This window comes from Artemia sp. Qi Xiang Cuo, chromosome 11 (genome assembly GCF_049724085.1).
Source record: "Artemia sp. Qi Xiang Cuo chromosome 11, ASM4972408v1, whole genome shotgun sequence".
NCBI classification, from domain to species: Eukaryota; Metazoa; Arthropoda; class Branchiopoda; order Anostraca; family Artemiidae; genus Artemia; species Artemia sp. Qi Xiang Cuo.
Genome location: NC_142804.1, coordinates 11490909 through 11509800, shown reverse-complemented (window position 1 = coordinate 11509800; position 18892 = coordinate 11490909). Strand labels below are relative to the sequence as shown.

Below are 18892 nucleotides of genomic sequence, written 5' to 3'. Positions count from 1 at the left end.
ACCAAAAGTGTCAAATGTAAGAAAGTTAAAAAGGCAGAAATTAAAACAAACCAAAAAAAAATTGAGATAAACATAATTTTAAAAAGGTTTAAAAGAGAGTATATAAAAAGGGGAGGGAACAGAAGAGCTAAACGGACACCAACATGGGTATCACCAGTAAAAAAAAAGAACTAGTGGTTTATTTGATTAGTAATGAAGGGGACAAAGGTTTTTCATATCTGGAGGTTAAACAACGGATGGGGGACAAGATAGGGATGGGTTCAGATACAATACGTGGCAGACAGTGTCTGGATGGGGAGTGTCTTTTGGGGAAAATGTTTTCCGTGCGAGGGTTTATTATTGCATTTTTTGCAAAACAGAGGCACAACGTTCCTCTCCTGTGCTCAAGAGTTTCCAGCTTCGCCTTTTTTAGAAGGAGTGAATAGGGTACCAAAGTTTCTTTAAAAATTATTCTTAGGGCTCTTTTTTGAATAGATTCAAATTTATCTGATTCATAACGGGAGATGCCAGGATGCCAAACTGGACAAGCATATTCAAGATGCGGGCGGACAAAGGAGGTATAAATCCTTTAAGAATGGGATGGGGGGATGTTAAATTTATTCAAGAGCTTAAGGAGAGACGTGGACGCATTAGCTCTACGGACAATATGTTCCACGTGGATATCCCACTTTAAATTAGAGGAAATTGTAACCCCAAGTAATTTAAAGGAAGACACAGAAATATCTGGGGGGATAGGTTCAAGGAAGGCGGAAATAGGTTTCAAGAAATTTATCGTCATTATATTTGATTTAATGGAGTTTACTTTCATATTTAGGTTCTTATCTTCATCCGAAATGTGGAATAGAATTTCAAGGGGGTCTCTTGTAATGTTCCTGTGACATACTACGAGGATCATCAAGTCATCCACGTATTTCGACCTTTGAGGGAAGTCCTTACCAATATCGTTAATCATAACTAGAAATAAAAGTGGTCTCAATAAGGTTCCTTGAGGAATTCCACAGTATATAGGAAGGGGTTTAGAGAAAATATTTTTGTATTTTACAACTTGAGATCTATTTGAAAGAAACGATATAACAATATTTACTAACAGAGGATCAAGTTTAAAGTTAACCAGTAGTGAACAAATTAGGGTGGTGTGGTCAACCAGGTCAAAAGCTTTTTGGAAATCAACTAAGACAAGGTTCAGCCAGACATTTGGTTTGTCAAGGTTACTTACGATGGTATGCATTAAGTGCACGAGGTAATGGGTGGTGGAAGTTTTCTTTAAGTTACCAAACTTCCGGGTCTCAATACGCGGACAAATTTTATCCTTGAGCCAGTCACAGAGGAAACCTTCATAAAGTTTGGAAAAAACAGAAGTGAGCGAAAGTCATCCTACCCCATGGGTCATTACAGTCCTTGATACTCCCAACCCATTCTGAAACAGCCCTGAAAAAAGAGCCATGCTTTAAATCCATTGTTTTTTGTTTTTACAAGCAATCCTCTGATGATATTTTAAGACAGTTCACATTACCGTGGTACTTTGTGGCTGGCTTAGAGAATCGTTTGATATATCTTTTAGATTATTGAATATGGAGTTTCTTCAAGACAATTGTGTTAATTATTATGTATACCTGTTTGTGACTTAATACTATTCCCCCCTTGTGGGCCCCAGTGGATGGTTCACTACCCCCTTTGGCACGTTGCATCATTTTTAAAGAATTTTCACACATTTTAACATTTTCTTGACATAAATCGAGTTTTATATCCATTGCTATGTGTTGTCACAAGCCATCCCTCTTGATGGGCCATGGAAACTCTTACCCAGTGGAACTCTGTCGATTATTCGTGGCACCCTATGGCGCAAATTATCATTTCTAAGGCATTTTTAGACATTTGATTGATATTAATCTTGCTTCAAATCCATTATTTTGTGTTTTAGCAAGTCCTCCCCTCGTGACACACCATCATACTTCCCAGTCTGTGACACTCTCTGAATGGTCCATGGCACCCTGTGGAACATAGTATCATTACCAAGGAATATTTTTTTTTTATTAAATGATATCCAATTCCGATTCCTTTACTTCTGGCACCAGTTCCAGCTGTTCCAGTTCCTGCTAGGCCGACTCTGGTCCTTGTTACAATTTCAGTTCCGGTTCTGCCATTTCTACCCCCCCCCCCAAACAATTTAAATATTCCAATTTTTATTATTCTGATATGACTTCCTCTGCTTCCAGTATTTTTTAAGTAACTGTCTACTACTCCTAGTACCCTGGGGCTGGTCATCAACATTCAGTATTTTATTGTATTGGCAATGGAATTTTTACTTAGAACATGCTGGTTTGGGGGAATTTAAACGATTATTCTTTGTAGTTAAACGTTTTTTTACATTTTCAATATATTTAGCACTTATGGGGAAAGAGTTTGAGAGATTTAAGAGACTTTTTTCCGTTATTTTAAGGTTATTTTACTAAATTGTTTCCATATTTACACTGGGCTCAATAGATCCAGGGTACGAAAGAATTCAACCTCAAGACCAGAATGACACACGGATAAACACTGATTATGGTTAAAAAACAGAAATAATTTTTAAAAAAATACAACAAGATATAAGCAAATAGGAAATACTTCTCAAACAACATTATTCTTTAAAGACAAAAACATATCTTACAAAAATCCAAAATAACTAACAGAAAAAAAGTTATTACAAAATATAAAACTCTTGTTGCAAAACATACTTCTTATAAATAACTAAAGTACAAACAATGCACAAACATATATTTTAACACAAAAATAATTCTTACAAAATAAAACAAGTGCAAAGTCCAAATAATTCTTCCAAAACAGGATTATTTTTAAACAAAATTAAAATACTTTATATAAATTCAAAATAGTTCTAACACAATAAAACTTGTTGCAAAATACAAATAAATGCTACAAAACCAAAATTTTAACAGTATCCACAGAGTCCTTACAGAATACAAAATATACATACAAAATTCAAAATAGTTCTTACAAAACAAAAATAATTATTTAAAATACAAAAAAGGTCGTATGAAATCGAAAATACTTATTACAAAACAGAAATTCTATTACAAAAAAATTCCAATAGAGCATAAAATAGTGGCTTCAGAATACAAAACACTTGTTAAAAAACCCAAAAATTCAAGAAACATCTCGAATAGTTCTTGCAGAATACAAGAATTTCAAAGAAAATCCAAATACTTCTTACAAAACAGAAATAATTGTTACATAACACAAGAAATATTTTGTAAAAGCTAAAATACTTAATACAAACAATAATTTCTCCTACCAAACTCAAATTTTGTACATAAATTCGAAATAGTTCCAAAAGAATAAAAAAAAGCTGCTGCAGCATTAAAAATACTTTTTTCAAAATGCAAAATTTGTAGCAAAATCCAAAACAATTCTTACAGATTACAAAAGTTCCAGTGAAATTCAAAATAGTTCATACTAAAAAAACAATCCATACAAAATACGTAACTTTCTGGCCAAAATCCAAAATAGTTCTTACAAAACAACTAATTCTTACAAAATACAAAAATACTTTACAAAAATCCAAAATAATTCTAATAGTATAGAAATAATTGCTGCAAAAATACAAAATGCATGTTGCAAAACGCAAAAATTTTACAATATCAAAAATAGCTCTTAAAAAATACCAAAAGTTCAAAGAAAATGTAAAGTAATTCTTTAAAAATAACAAGATTTCTTACACAATAAAAAAACCTTCTATTGAAATCCAAAACAGCTGCCACAAAGCAAAAATTATTCCTAGAGAACATAAAAATAAATTTGTTTTGAAAGAAATATTTGGATTTGTTAGAACTTTTTCTATTTTGTAAGAATTGTGATAACATAAAGAACTAATTTGGATTTAGTCTGAACTTTTTGTATTCTCTTCTGGATGTTGTTAGAAATTTTGTGTTGGGTAACAAGTATTTTGTATTTATTCTGTTAGAATTATTTTGAATTTTTGCACAGTATTTCTTGTATTTGCAAGAATAATTTGTTTTATAAGGACTTTTTGGTTTTTTTTTAGAACTTTTGCATTTTGTAAGAAATAATTTCTGTTTTTTAAGATCTAATTTAGATTTTTTTTGAAATTTTTGTATTCTGAAACTAATATTTTGGATGTTGTTAGATTTTTTGTTTTTTAACAGGTATTTGTATTTTGCATAAATATTGAACTGTTTTCAATGTGCAAAAAGTATCTTTTATTACATGTGAATAATTTTTTATTCAGTGTTAAATGCTTTTGATTTGTTTAGAGATTTATTTTTGTTTTTTTATGAAGTATTTTAGAATTTACTTGAGCTATTTTTGTTTTGTAGCAATTATTTTGTATTTTACAGTTTCTATTTCTTATTCTATTATGACTGTTTTGATTTTTGTAAATTATTTTTTTATTTTGTAATAAAAATTTTGTTTTGCAGCAATTATTTGAATTTTAGTATAAGTTTTTGTGCTACGTAAGAAAAATTTTCCTGTTGTAATAACTATCAGTGAAAAAACTTATTCCTAAAAATATGTTTTCCAAAAAAATAAAGAACTCCACTAAACCCAAAATAAACAAAATCAGAATAAGACTCATTTACCCAGCATACAAATACCAGAAATCACTATGAACAAATAAATAAGACCCAAAACAAACATAAATTTATAATAAATAACAGAGTCAAATTCAAAACGAGAAAAAATTAATGTGAGAAAGGATTTAAGCCCCCAGAAATTCTAAAAGTCAGAATATGATTTGAACTCAACTGAAATGAATCAAATTTAAGTTACTGAAAAATATGCATTCTAATTTTAATATACATATGCTGATATTTGTTTGTTAAAATCTTAATATTTTTTTTATTTCTTAAAGTTTGAAAATGAAAAATTTTAAATAATTTTTTCAGTAAAGTACAAAATTTATTCTGGCTCTTAGAAAGCACAGGGTTTAGAACCCTACCCGTATTAATTTCTGCTTGTTTTTGAGATTGAATCTGCTATTGATTTTAATTTTTGTTTGTTTTGGGTCTCATTTATTTATTGATACTGATTTAATGTATTTGTATGCTCGGTAGATTATTTGAATGTATGTTTTATTTTGGGAGGGGGGGCTTTATTTTCTTTAATTTTTTGAAAAACTTATTTTGTTGAAAGAGTTTCTTATAAATTAATTTTGCTCATTTTATGTTGACATCTTAAAATGAACTCTTTCTAAACTTAAACAAACACTTCTTCCAACAAAAGCTTAAATTACCTCTGGTAATAGTTTACCACCTTTGCCATTAGTTTTTGGGGTTTTCATTAACCCAGAGACCCTTGTTATAAAAAACTATACTATTTTGATTACAATGAGCATCTCAAAATTTCTATTAGATGCATTTTGGGATACTACGAAATGTGTTTGCATAGGGGGTGGGAATATAGCTGCCCTATAATCACGTTGACTCTTAAAAAAGAGAATTAGAGTGTCTGATTACCAATTCAATGAGCCGCCTTTGACGTTTAAATCACTATTCTTTCTATAAAAACCTTATATACTTTAAGGGAATAAATTACAACTCTTGCCCTGAGGCTGGGGGGATTTGTTATTCTCAGAGACATAACTACAAGACCTTTCAACAACGAAGAACAAAACCACCATATCAAATTTTTGATTGGAAAAGTTTGGAGAAATAATAGGTGTCAGAAGAGGGAGGGGGAAATTTATCCTTCAGATTACTTTTGACTATGAAAAATGGCAATAGCCCTCTTAATTTAAGGTTGAATTAGCTCTTTTTTAAGTTTTTACGACAACACTTACTATAAAAAGCTTATATGCCTCCAGGGTATAACTTAAAACCTCCCTGAAGACTCTGAGGGTATCATACTCAAATGCATAATTTCCAACCCCTTCAGATAGGTTCATCAAAATGGCTCTATCAAATTGATGATCGCAACTGTTTGGATAAATGATGAAGATAAAGCTATCATTTAGATTTGATTTGACATATAATTTTGATTTGATGTGTTTTGGGAAATAGTGAGATGTCATAGGCCTGTTATTCACTCTCCAATCACTTTTGACAACTGAAAAGGGTACTATCCCTTTCAATTTCCAATGAAATGAGGTTTTGAAGAATGAAACTTTTTGAAGTTTTTACGAAAACTCTTTGAATAAAAACTTCATGTTCCACCAGGGCATAACTTACAACCCTTGTTCTGGGGGCTCCGAGAGGTTTATCATCGTGCAACAACTAATTTCAAAAACTTTAAACCACGTTGAACAAAATTTCAATCTCAAAATTTTAATTTGATATGTTTGGGAATTGGTGATCGTAAGAGGGGGTTAGCTACCCTGCATTCATTTTCGAATATTGAAAAGGGCACTAGCCCCTATAAATTTCCAATTGAATGACCCCTTTTTGAAGTTTCTACAACAAAGCTTTCAATAAAAACTTTAAATTGGAAGAGGATATAACCTAAAACCCCTGGGCAGAGTTATTTAAGGAAAGGGGATTCTTCCTGAAAGACTTAATTTACAGAACTTTCAATTACGTTGAACGAAATTTCTATCTCAAAATTTTGATTTGTTTTATTTTGGGAAATGGTGGGCAGGGTAGAGTTGTTAGTGGCCTTCCAATCACTTTTGGCTTTTAAAAAGGGCACTAACCCTTTCAATTTTCAATTGAATATGTCCTTTTCTAAGTTTCTTCGACAAATCATTCGATACGATGTAGCCTGGTCTAAAAGAAAAAAACAAAAAACATTTCGTCAACATTGTTCTTTGCTTAGGCAGCTCTAATGCCCTGAGTATGATTTGGATTTTCTATAAACGTTTTTGTTTCGTAAGAACTGCTATCGATGCTTAGAATATTTTAGTTTTTAAGAAAAATATTTAGCATTTTCATAGCAGCTATTTCTTACACAGTTAGAACTATTTTAAATTTTTTAAGGTGTTTTTGTATTTTATTAATGCTGTTTTTGTTTGTTAGGAACTATTCTGTATTTGTCTAAAGCATATTTTCTGTATTTTTTATGAATTATTTCTGTATTGTAAGAATTATTTAGTCTGTGTTTGAGTTTTTTTTATTGCGTAAGAACTATTTTGGATGTTGTCAAAATTTTTGGTTTTTAACAGTATCTGTGTTTTCTAGTAATTATTTTTTTTCTATTAGAACTACTTTGAATTTGTATAATTTTTTCATTTTTTTAAATGAGTTTTTATTCTGTATGAAGTATTTTGGATTTGCTTAGAAACTTTTGTATTTTGTAAAAATATTTTTCTTTTGTATAAACTATTCAATGTTTTGTTTGATTTTTTTATAGTTTGGTAACAATTATTTTGTATTTTGCAGCTACTGGTTTCTATTCTGTTGAATTTTTTTGGGTTTTGGTAAAGTATATTTGTGATTTGTAAAAATAATTTTTGTGTTTTGGCAATTATTTTAGATTTTATTAGAAGGTTTTGTATTGTGTAAAAAAATATTTTGTTTTGCAAGAACCACTGTGGATTTTCTTCGAATTTTTCATATTTTGTATGAACTATTATTGAGTTGTTAGAATTTTTTCCTTTTGTGACAAATGTTGTATTTTCGCAGAAAGAATTTCGTTTTGGTTTAGATCTAGTTCTGCTACTTTTTTTCTTTCCTCGATTCCACGGTTTGAATTCCACCAATTCCACTCTGAGGTAGGGATTTATCATGGTGCTGCCCCCTCCTAGTGTTCTTTGGCTGGTTATCAACAATAGCTAGTTTGTTGTGTTGGGGGGACAGCATTTTAACACAGTATAGACTATCTTTAAAGGGGATTAAGCAGTTATTCTCCGTATTTTACCATTTATTTCAAATCTTTAATATTGTCTACGGCTTTACAGGGTGAGGTTTTGAGACACTTAGGAGACAATTTTCTATGTTTAATTTTTTTTCTTATACTTTTCAATGTTTCCCAGGCTCAATAGATCCAGGGCATGAAAGAATTCAATCTCTAGAGAAGAAAACAAATAACAACGATTGATACTGATAGGGCTTAAAAAGGAGAAATGATCCTTGCTAAAAACAAAAGTTATAAGCAAATACAAAATAATTAAAAAAATTCTTATAAAACATACAAATATCTAATACACAAATCAAAAATAACTAACAAAATAAAAAATAATTGCTGCAATCTAAATACTTAGCGTAAAACACAAAATTCGAGCAGCATTGAAAATAGTTCATACAGAACCCAAAAAGTTCAAACAAAACCCTAAGTAGTTCTTACTAAACAAAAATAACTTTTAGAGAATACAGAAATTCTAAGAATATCCCAAAGAGCACTTAAAAGACATAAATTAATCATACAAAATAGAATCTGAAAATATAAAAACATTGAAAACATTGAAAACTACAAAAAAAAACAAAATTCAACCAACATCCAAAATATTTCTTACGGAATATAAGAATTCAAACAAAATCCAACATAGTTCTTATAAAAAAAGAGTTATTACAAAATATAAAAAGTACGGAATTCAAATAGTTAAAAAAAATATTCCTACAAAAGACAAAACTACTTTACACAAATCAAAAATCGTTCTAACAGAATAAGAAACACTTGCTGTAAAATACAGAATAACTGTAACAATAAATACTAACAACAGCCAAACAGGTGATACAAAATACTAAAAAGTTAGAAAAATCCAAAATGCTTCTTAGAAAATAGAAATTACTCTTACAAAATACTAAAATATTTTAAACAAGCCCAAAATAGTTCTTACAGAATAAAAATATTTGCTGCAAAACACAACATATTTCATAAAAACACAAAAATGCTAACAACATCCCAAATAGTTCATACAGAGTACAAAAAGATAAAAACAAATCAAAATACTTCTTATCAAACTGAAATAATTCTAACAAGATCCGTTCTTATTTTACAGAATACAAAATTTCAAACCAAATTCATTTTTCTAGGCTCTACTTCCATAGAAAATTTTTCCCATCAAAAATATGCTCTGGATATTTCAATTCTGGCAATATCCTATAGGAATTCTGGCAAATTTTTCCAGCGTAAAATTTTCCATGAAAAATTCAAACCCTGGTAATTTCTCCCTACATGTGAAATTCTCCTCGTGCAAAATGCTCCGGGAGAAAATTTATCCTCCAATCTCTGGCCTAAAAATGTATCCCTACTTCCCAATAACAAATACCATACGTGAACAATGGGCGAATTTTATAACTTGAAGACCTAACCCTAGGAGCTTTAGGGTGTCATGTTGTCTCCAAAGAACTCCAAAGACAAAGTTATTGGGAATTTCAACTATGCTGAAAAAAAAATAGTTTTCTCAAAATTTCGACTACACAATTTTTGGAAAAAAGTTTTTTGGAAGGAGGCCTACTATATCCTCCAATTTGTTTTGTCCCCTTAACATAAACGCTAGCTAAGCCCACATCTGACGTTTTAGGCCCATTGAGTCGATAAGATCACATCTGCAAAAAACATGGATCCGTGATCTTTCTTCTGGCAAAAACTACAAAACTGCATTTTTGTAGAGAATTGGTTGAATCCTATTCAGCAGGGTTCTTTCATACGCTAAATCTGATGGTATTATGATCAATAAAATTGTATGACTCTTTGGGTAGCCTATCTTTCCCCCTTTTTTGAAAATCCGATGAATTTTCTCAGGCTTTTATCTTTTTCAGGCACTTTTTGACTATTGCTTTCAAGATTGGTTTACTTTCAACTTGTCTACAAAATAAACATAAAGTGTCCTTTTCAGGTCCAAAGTGCCGGTTATTCAATGGACAGAACTCATTGTGCAGAAGTGATGCCAAACTAACCAAAAAGAAATTAAGATACAATCAAAAATTTATTATTTTTAAATTACCAACTGTCTTTAAAGGGTTTACTTTTATTGTAACACAACTCCTATGTTGCTTTGTCTTTTCAGTAATGGGCTAGTTTTGCGCTGGCAATGCTGAAAACATAGGAACATATCACAAGTTGGTCTATTTGTGCTAGTTTTATTGATATATTTTAGATGGGCTATAAAGTAATAGTTCTTTTTCATTTAATTATTATTTTTTCTGGAAGGGGGGGGGAAGCAGCTGTTAAAAAAATTTCATCACACTTAATAAAGTACCTCCAGGTGACTAGCTTCAACAAAAATATTAAGTAAGTGGACAGCTTTGCATTTGCAGGCAAATTTATGGAAAAGTTTGCTAGCTGAACAGAAAAAGTCTTTGAGCTTTGGGATTTATTTGAACTGTTCATAAACAGAAAAGAAACTCATTACTAGGCTATGGATTGGAATTCCAAAAATATTATTTCTCGTGTAGGCATGATGTATTGAATTATAAATGGATTTATTCAAATCAAGCAGTTCGTGGTAACGGAATGTAAGTAAGGAGTGACTCGGCTCGACCGAATCCTTAACCCCTTTAAGGCCCAAGAAAAAAATGTTGGAGATTCTAGTTGTCCTTTTCACCAGTTTCTTTTTATCACATAAGTAAGCCAAAAATGCATTTACAAATTTTCCCTGTTTCTAGTTTCTGAGATACAAGCTGTCTTATTTTTAGGACAGTGAGCTCTAGTGGTATCAAAGTATACACGATTTCATCAAGTATATTTTTAATGCCAAAGATTGAATTAAATGCAACACAAAACCAAAACAAATCAAAACTTAGTGTGGCAAGACGCAAAGCAGCCAGTGCAGAGGGTGACGTCACATTTTTCAAAGTAGCTCAGTGGTTTTTTCTTGCAGTTTTCACCTTGGCATCGTCGCTGCTTTTCGCACTTCACTAGGAAGAATTCTAATCTATTATATCGGGTGCTGACTGGTGGCACAGAAACTGGTCCTCCTTCTAACATTGAAGGCCTTGGTTCGCCTCTTCCGTAATTTGTTTTCAAAAGGGCTCGTGTGACTTCCCGTCAAAAATCTACGAGAGTCATTGCCTTTTCTTTGTCAACCACCATATTGAATAGTATACAAGCATTGACGACAGCCATGTCTAACAGATGCACGAATAGAGCCCAATACCATTTCTTTCCTCTAATAGACACAGCAGACTTGCTGACAAGCCAGTCATGTAAATCAACCGGTTGTATTGCCTGAGTGGATGTGGCTGCTGCACTGCCGTCTTTCCCATCCGTCCCTTAACTCTTCATTCAACCGGTCTTATTGGATCTAGGCTGAGATGGTTTGATGCAACAGAGACAACGTTATTGTTCTGCCATTTTTCGACCAATATATCGTTGGCTGCATCAAACCGATAATCATAGGTCCATGTTGCTCCTTCTTTAAATTCTTGTTGGAAGAGAGAGGCACCTTGCCAATCGGTTTTCTCTAACCATCTCAGTCGCTCAAAATCCAGCTCCTTTCAGATCACACAAAAGCTGATGACTTGTTAAGAAATTTTCAAAATATATCTCGTGGCTGTTGCGATTTTCAAAAATTTTCAGAAGTCTTTTAACGACTTGAGACCCTAGGCCTTCTTTAGAAGTCTGAGATGGGGCACGAGGCTCCTTCCCCGAGTACAGATAAAACTGAAGGCAATAGCCATCCGAAGTGCATATAACCCATAGTTTATATCCGAATCGAATGGGCTTGCCTCGAATGAATTACTTCAGGCTATGTTTCCCGTAGTGCTTCATAATTATTTCGTCGATGGATAGATGCTGAGAGAAGAGTCCAAACTGCTTAAAGTTTGCGTTGATTATGTCGAAGAGGGGCTTCACCTTCCAATCCCACTGATTTTGAAGCTTTGAACTGCATCGTTGTCCACGAAGTGGATGTTCTCTTTTATCATCATTAATCAATTTCTCGACATTGCTTGCTTGACCACGTCACTCCCATGATGTTCATCGACTGACTAATACACTCTTTGGGAGTAAAATCTATTATAGCCCCAAAAAATTAGTATTCCCATGAACACACGTATTTCGTTAGCTGACGTAGTGAAGTCAAATTTTCCATTACACGTCGCATATCTAACCGTTTCACAAGAAATGAGGTCAAAGAATTTATCGTCTAGAAACAAAGCCAAAACCTCTGCTGGTGTTTTTACTTCTATGGCTTCTCGAGCTTTCTCAAGCGTCTGAGCCACTCCCTCGCCCAAGTTTCGCCAAGGAAAGGTTCCTTTTTGCTTTTTTCATTTCGGGTTTACGGCTATGAACTGCCTCTTCTGTGGCCCACCTCTCAAATTTAATGCACCCTCTTCTTCTGTGAGGATGATGTTGTCGATGTCTTTAAATGGTTCTTCTTCTAGAAGACCTGGTCTAAAATCTACTTCAACAGTTCCCAGGACGTTATTTACAATCAGAGCCACCGTGTCGTCGTCATTTTCTTCATCTTCATCAGATGCTTGATCGGGATCAGGAGGCAGGACAACAACCTGAATATCTTCACATGCGAATTCTTCGTCTTCTAGGAGATCTAGAGCTTCGCTAACTGAAATGCTGGGGTTGTTTGTCTTCATTTTCAGAAATCTAAAAGACGAAGAAAAATATATAGAAAAATTTTAAGATATTTTTTCCAAGGTGACTAATAGGCTTAAGCTGAAGGATGATAAGGAACCCACATTATTATTGTTACTTTCACTTATAACCGATCAAAGAGGGAAAAAAATGGATTAAAAATAAGAGAAAACAAGAAAAACACACATGGATATCACAAGTAAACTAAACGCATAGGTGAACACTTGGAAGAAAATTGCAGAAAGAATTATGACCAAAACAAGAAAAAGCATAGATAAAGTTTTCCCCAATTTGTCACAACTAAGAATCAACCAAAGAATTTCATTAATTTTTTCTAATCTCAAGTGAAATTAGCAATAAAAACATAATCCTTGAAATTTCACGTGCAAAAAGCAACCTTTACAGCCCACTGTCCTTTAAATATGACATCAACATAAAAAGCCGTAAAACTTTAAACTTACTTGTCAGGTATGTTTTATTCTGGAATACGGTTAAATATACAGTTGCCTTCCTGCTATCAAAGTCACTTCTGACGGGTGGAACTCTAAATGTTTTTTACGGAATTTTGAAAACTTCCGTTGTGCAATTATGCTAATTGTGACCTAAATGACACCACTGATCTGATATTGAATGATAAACTGACCAAGAAAAATTAACCTAGATAGCTTGGTCATCAAGGACGCCCTTATCACTAACAGAAAATTGTTCTGAGTGTATATTTAGCCACAAAAAATTTAAAACCAGCTGTCCCACAAATAGGACAATGAGCCGTATCGGGTTAAAAAACGAAATTTTGATATCAATAGATACATTAAGAGAATCAAATTTTTATGATGATTTTAAATATATAAGTTTCAACAAGTTTAGTCTTACCTACCAAAAATTTACGTGCTTGAGAAAATTTGCCTTACTTTCAAAAAAAGGGAGAAACAGCCCCTAAAAGTAGCAGCAATTTATTGAAACTTATACTATCAGATTCAACGTATCAGAAAGCCCTACTGCAGAAGTTTCAAGCTCCTATCTGAAAAAATGTGGAATTTCGTGTTTTTGCCAGAAGAAAGATCAAGGAAACGTGTTTAATTGATATTCTTTTTTTCGAAGGTGATCGTATAGATCTAACAGTGCTAGATTGTTGTGAGGAGACTCATTCAAACTGATATTGAAAGTTTTAGTGCCCTTTTTAAGCGACCAAGAAAATTGGACAGCATCTTGGCCTCCTCCCACGTTATTTTTTTCTAAAAGTCATCCAGTCAAAATTTTGAGATAACCATTATGTCCGGCATAGTCGAAAATTTAATAAACATGTCTTTGAGGATGACTTAATCCCTCACAATTCACAAGGAAGGGCTGCGAGTCATGAAATTTACCCATTGCTTGTACATAGCATTGGTTATTGGGAAGCATACATACGTTTTCAGGAGGGATATTTTCTTGAGAGGGGGTGGTTAAAACGTGGGGTATCTTCCCATGGAGGTTGTTTCCTTAGGGGAAAGTACTTTTCCGATAGGATTATTCAAAAACTGATCAGACATTAAATAAAGGTACAATTTTTTTCAACTTGCAGTAAAGAGCAACAATAAAACTTAAGACAAACTGAAACTATGACGTCTACGAGGGGGCTCGCCCCCATGTCAATACCTTGCTCTTTACAATAAAGTTTTCTTAGTAGTTTCAAAAGAACTATCTATTATAATTAACTGGCCTTTGTGAGTCAAGGGTTTTTGATTTGAAAAAAATTTGAACTTTAGCGTAAAGGGCGAGGTATAGACTAGAGGGTGAGCTCTCTAATATACGTAATGAAAACATACGAATATAGAGGTTGGATACGTAAGTTAATGCGTAAATTTCACAAGAACAAAATTTTGAGAAAGCTATTTAGCCAAAAAAAGTAAAACTAATACGCAAATTTTGTTTTAAATATTCAAGTACCAAAATCAAAGCTGCATTAATTTAATAACGTAAAAAAAAACAAGATATTTTAGTTGAAAGTAAGGAGTGACATTAAAACTAAAAACGAACGGAAATTATTCGTATATAAAAGGGGCTGTTCCCTCGTCAACGCCTCACCTTTTACACTTAAGTTTGCCTCTGTCTTAAAACTTTATTTTTTAAAACAATAAAAAAAACTTTAGCATAAAGAGCGAGAAGTTGAGGAGGGGACAGCAAGTTTCATTTATGGCCACTGGTTTTTAAATAAACGTATGTATGTGTGTATACGAAATAATTTCTGTTCGTTTTTAGTTTTAATATCACTCCTTACTTTAAGTTAAAAAAAAGCTTGTTTTAGTTATATTTAATGAAATACAAAAGACCCAACTTTTGTCTGCATCTGAAGCAATAGCCACTTTGAACCTACCTACTGTTTATTAATCGAAAAAACATTTTGTGCAAAATAAGTTTTTCGAAAAAAAGAACTCCATTAAACCAAAAATGAGCAAAATAAATAAAATCATTCTGTCAAGAATAGAACTACCACAAGTCAGTATCAATAAATAAAGAAAGTTAAAAAAAAACAGAAATTAAAATAAGTCATACTCATAACAAGCAGAAATTTTCCCAGTAGGGTTCCAAATCCTATGCTTTCTAAAAGCCAGATTGTAATTTGTACTTTACTGAAAAAAATCCAAATGAATTTACTAAAAAAAAGTGTGCTTTATCAGTTTAAAATACATATGCTGATATTCTGACTTTTAGAAAGTTTAAGGTTTAGAGCCCTACTCAGATTGATTTCTTATCGTTTTGAGCTTGACTGATTTTATTTTTTTTGTGGGGGGGGGGGGTTATTGTAGTTTGTTTCTGTTTACTTTTCTGTTTGTTTGGGTTTTATATATATAAATTAAAAAAAAAACTTTCCAGAAAATAAATTTTTCCAAGAAATGTAAAGGCCATTTTAAGCTTAAGCTAAGCAGATACAAATACCTTTTAGAATTCAAACTCAAAACGACCACGAATTACTATTAAAGAATAGATGAAACCCAAAACAAACAGAAATAAAATTAGCAATCATAGCAAAAACATTCAACAAGCTACAATATAAATGAAAAAATAGATCTTAAAGCGAGTAATGCTTTGATTGAATATGAATACTAACCTTGAAATGAAAAAAAAATTCCTATTGAAGTATAAATGAAACTTAAAACGAACAGAAATTAAATAAACAATCAATGTAAACAGACGTAAATTAGATATTAATGTAAATCAATAAATAAATCTTAGAACAAGTCAAACTTAAATTGAACATACAAATCAAGCTTGAAACAAACAAAAATCACCACAAACAAGAGTTTGGGTATAACCTCCTTCTCTCACTCCAAGAATATAAAACCAACTGTGTGATTAGGGTTTTACTGAAAACTAATCTTAGGAAAAATGTTTTCTTTTGTACTTAATATTAAAAATAAAAATTAAAATTGCAGTAAAATTTTTAACTGGTGAGCTTTCAGCAATTAATATCATTATACGCAAAATATTCTGTTTAATTTACTAGCTCTTTTAAAAGTTGTTAAAGACGAATATAGTTTCCATACAGACAAGTATTTGGATACTGCCTCCTTTCCTAATTGTAAATAAAACCAAAAGCCTGCTGAGTTATTGGTGCTTAACTAAAAATGGATTATATTGCAAATATTTTCTTTTCCAGTTCTTACAGCATTGAAAATAAAAATATAATTACAGCGAAATAAAATCTTGAACAGATGGATCTTTCAACGATTAATATCATCATTCATCAAATATTCAATTTGATGTTGTTTATAAATTCCAATGCTGTTCAAGACGCAAAAAGTTTTCAAAGCGCCGATGATGTGGTAGGTTTTAGACTTTTACAGTGAGAGAAGGAGGCTATACCTAAACTCTTGTTTGTGGTGATTTCTGTTCGTTTCAAGCTTGATTTGCACATTGAATTTAAGTTTCACTTGTTTTAAGATTTATTTATTGATTTACATTAATGTCTATTGTATATTTATTTGCATTGATTTTTTATTTAATTTCTGTTTGTTTTAAGTTTCATTTACTCTTCAATAAGAATTTTTTTTCCCTTTTAAGCTTCATATTAAGCTTAAAGTTATAAGTTTGATATAACGTAAAACCCTTGCTGTGAGGGTGGGGGGGGGTGTCCTCCTCAAAAAAATATTTTCTATCTGGAAATCCAAGTCACTGAGTAAAAAGGTTATCTCAAATTTTTGATTGGATGTGTTTGTAGGGATGATTGGCGTAGAAGAGGGCGGGCTAGTTGCCCTCCAATCACTTTTGAATATTAACAAGGGCACTAGAACTCTCGATTTCGAATCAATTGAGTGCCATTTGAAATTTCTCCGACGAATTCTTCCACATAAAGTGCCTCTGGGAAAGAAACAATAAATAAAAAACAATGGAGTCGTTTGGCTTTTACTAAAAGCAACGATATAGCGTTGCCTCCAATAGGCGGGGGGGTAGACCGTTGCCCTCAGAACACTTTTGACTGATAAAAAACGCACTAGTCCCCTCAATTTCTAATCGAATGAGAGCTTTTTTAAGTTTCTACAACAAAACTTCCTATAAAACATTGTATGCCCCAAAGTAAAAACTTACGACCCTTTGTAATATGGGCTATGGAGGGGGGACGGGTTATCATTCACAAAGACAAAATTTTCGTACCTTTCAACTAAGTTGAACAAAATGACCATAGAAAAATGTTGATCAGAAATGTTTGAGAAAATGATAGGCATGGGGACGATTCTCCCTGTGATTATTTTTGACTGTTAAAAAGGCAATATCCCTCTCAATATCCTACCCAAAAAATCCTTTTGTAGTTAATACGAAAACCCTTTCTATATGATATTATATGTATCCAGGGTATAGCTTATCTATACAATCTTAACCCTGAGGGCTGTTGGGGGTTGTCATAATCAAAAACATAATTTCCAGATCTTTCAACTATGCTCAACAAAATTGTTATATAAAAATGTTGATTGGAAGTGTTTTGGGAAATGATGGATATGGCGGGCATTTGCCCACCGATTAATTTTGTTTGGTAATAAGGGCACTAGCCCTCTCAATTTTCATTTGAAAGAATTCCTTTAGAAGTTTCTACGACAACGCTGGAAAAGACCTAATTTCAGAATTTTCAGCTACGTTGAAAAAAAATGTTTATATCAAAATTTTGATTGTATGTGTTTGGGGAAATGGTAGGCATGAGAGGGGCGTTAGTTTCCCTCTCATCACTTTAGACTATTAAATATATCACTAGCGCTTTCAATTTTCAATCGAATGTGCACTTTTTGAAGTTTCTACGACAGCTCTTTCTATAAAACTTTTATATGCTCCCAGGGTTAACTTGCAACCTTTGCGCTGAGGTCTGTGGGGGGATTGTCATCCTCAAAAACAGAATTTCAGGACTTTTCAACTACGTTGAACATATAGCTATTTAGAATTTTAATTTGATATTTTTGGGGAAAGGGTGGGCGTAGGAAGGGTGTTAGTTTTAATCAACTCAATTTTGAATGTTAAGAATGGTAATAGCTCTTCGAAGTTTCTATTACAACGCTCTATAAGAACCTTAAATGCCCCGATGGCATACCTTACCACCCTTGCCCTGAGGGGTCTGGTGCTTATGATCCTCAAAGATTTAATATCAAGAATATCTAACTATCTTAAAAACATGGCTATCTCAAAATTTTCATTGGATACCTTTGAGGACATAGTGGGCATAAAAGGGGGTTTTGGTTGCTCTCCAAACAGTTTTGACTAGCCTATCAAAAAGGGCACTAACCCTTTCAATTTCCATTTCAATGAGTATTTTCAAATTTTCTACAACAAAATGTCTATACAAAAAAAAACAATATATGCCCCAAGTGTGTAACTTACAACTTTAGTGGTGACGGCTCTGGGGGGGGGGGGGTGTCAACCTCAAAAATCTAATTTTCTGAACTTTCATCTATGTTGAATAAAATGGCTATTAAAAATTTGATTGAATAAGTTTGGGAGAATTGTGAAGGTGAGAGGTACACTAATTGCCCTCCAATCAATTTCTACTATTAAAAAGGGCACTATATCTTTAAATTTCCCATTGAATAAGCCCTTTTTGAAGTCTCTATGATATTACTTTTTATAAGAAACCTTATATACCCTCTGGGCATAGCTTACAACTCTCCGTAAGGGCTTTGGGGAGCGTCCTCCTCAAAACCATAATATCTGTCAGGAAATCAACTAAACTAATCAAAATAGCTATCTCAAAATTTTGATTGGATGTGTTTGGGGAAATGGTAGGCATGGAAGGGATGTTAGATTCATTCCAATCACTTTAAACTATTAAAAAGGGCAGTATCCATTTCAATTTTCATTTTAATTAGCCCTTTTTAAAGCTTCAAAGACAATGCTTAGTGTGAAACCTTGAAATGCCCCCAGGGTATAATTTATAACCCTTAACCTCACCCTGAGGGCTGTGGGGTGTTGTAATCCTCGAAGCCCTAATTTTCAGAACTTTTGA

At 32.5% G+C, this 18892-nt stretch overlaps 1 protein-coding gene across 1 annotated transcript in view; it reads right to left on the bottom strand.

Annotated features, from left to right (window-relative positions):
- Nucleotides 1-18892, bottom strand: part of LOC148946634 (transmembrane protease serine 5-like) — a 123266-nt gene that overhangs the window by 61289 nt on the left and 43085 nt on the right. The window lies entirely within an intron of this gene.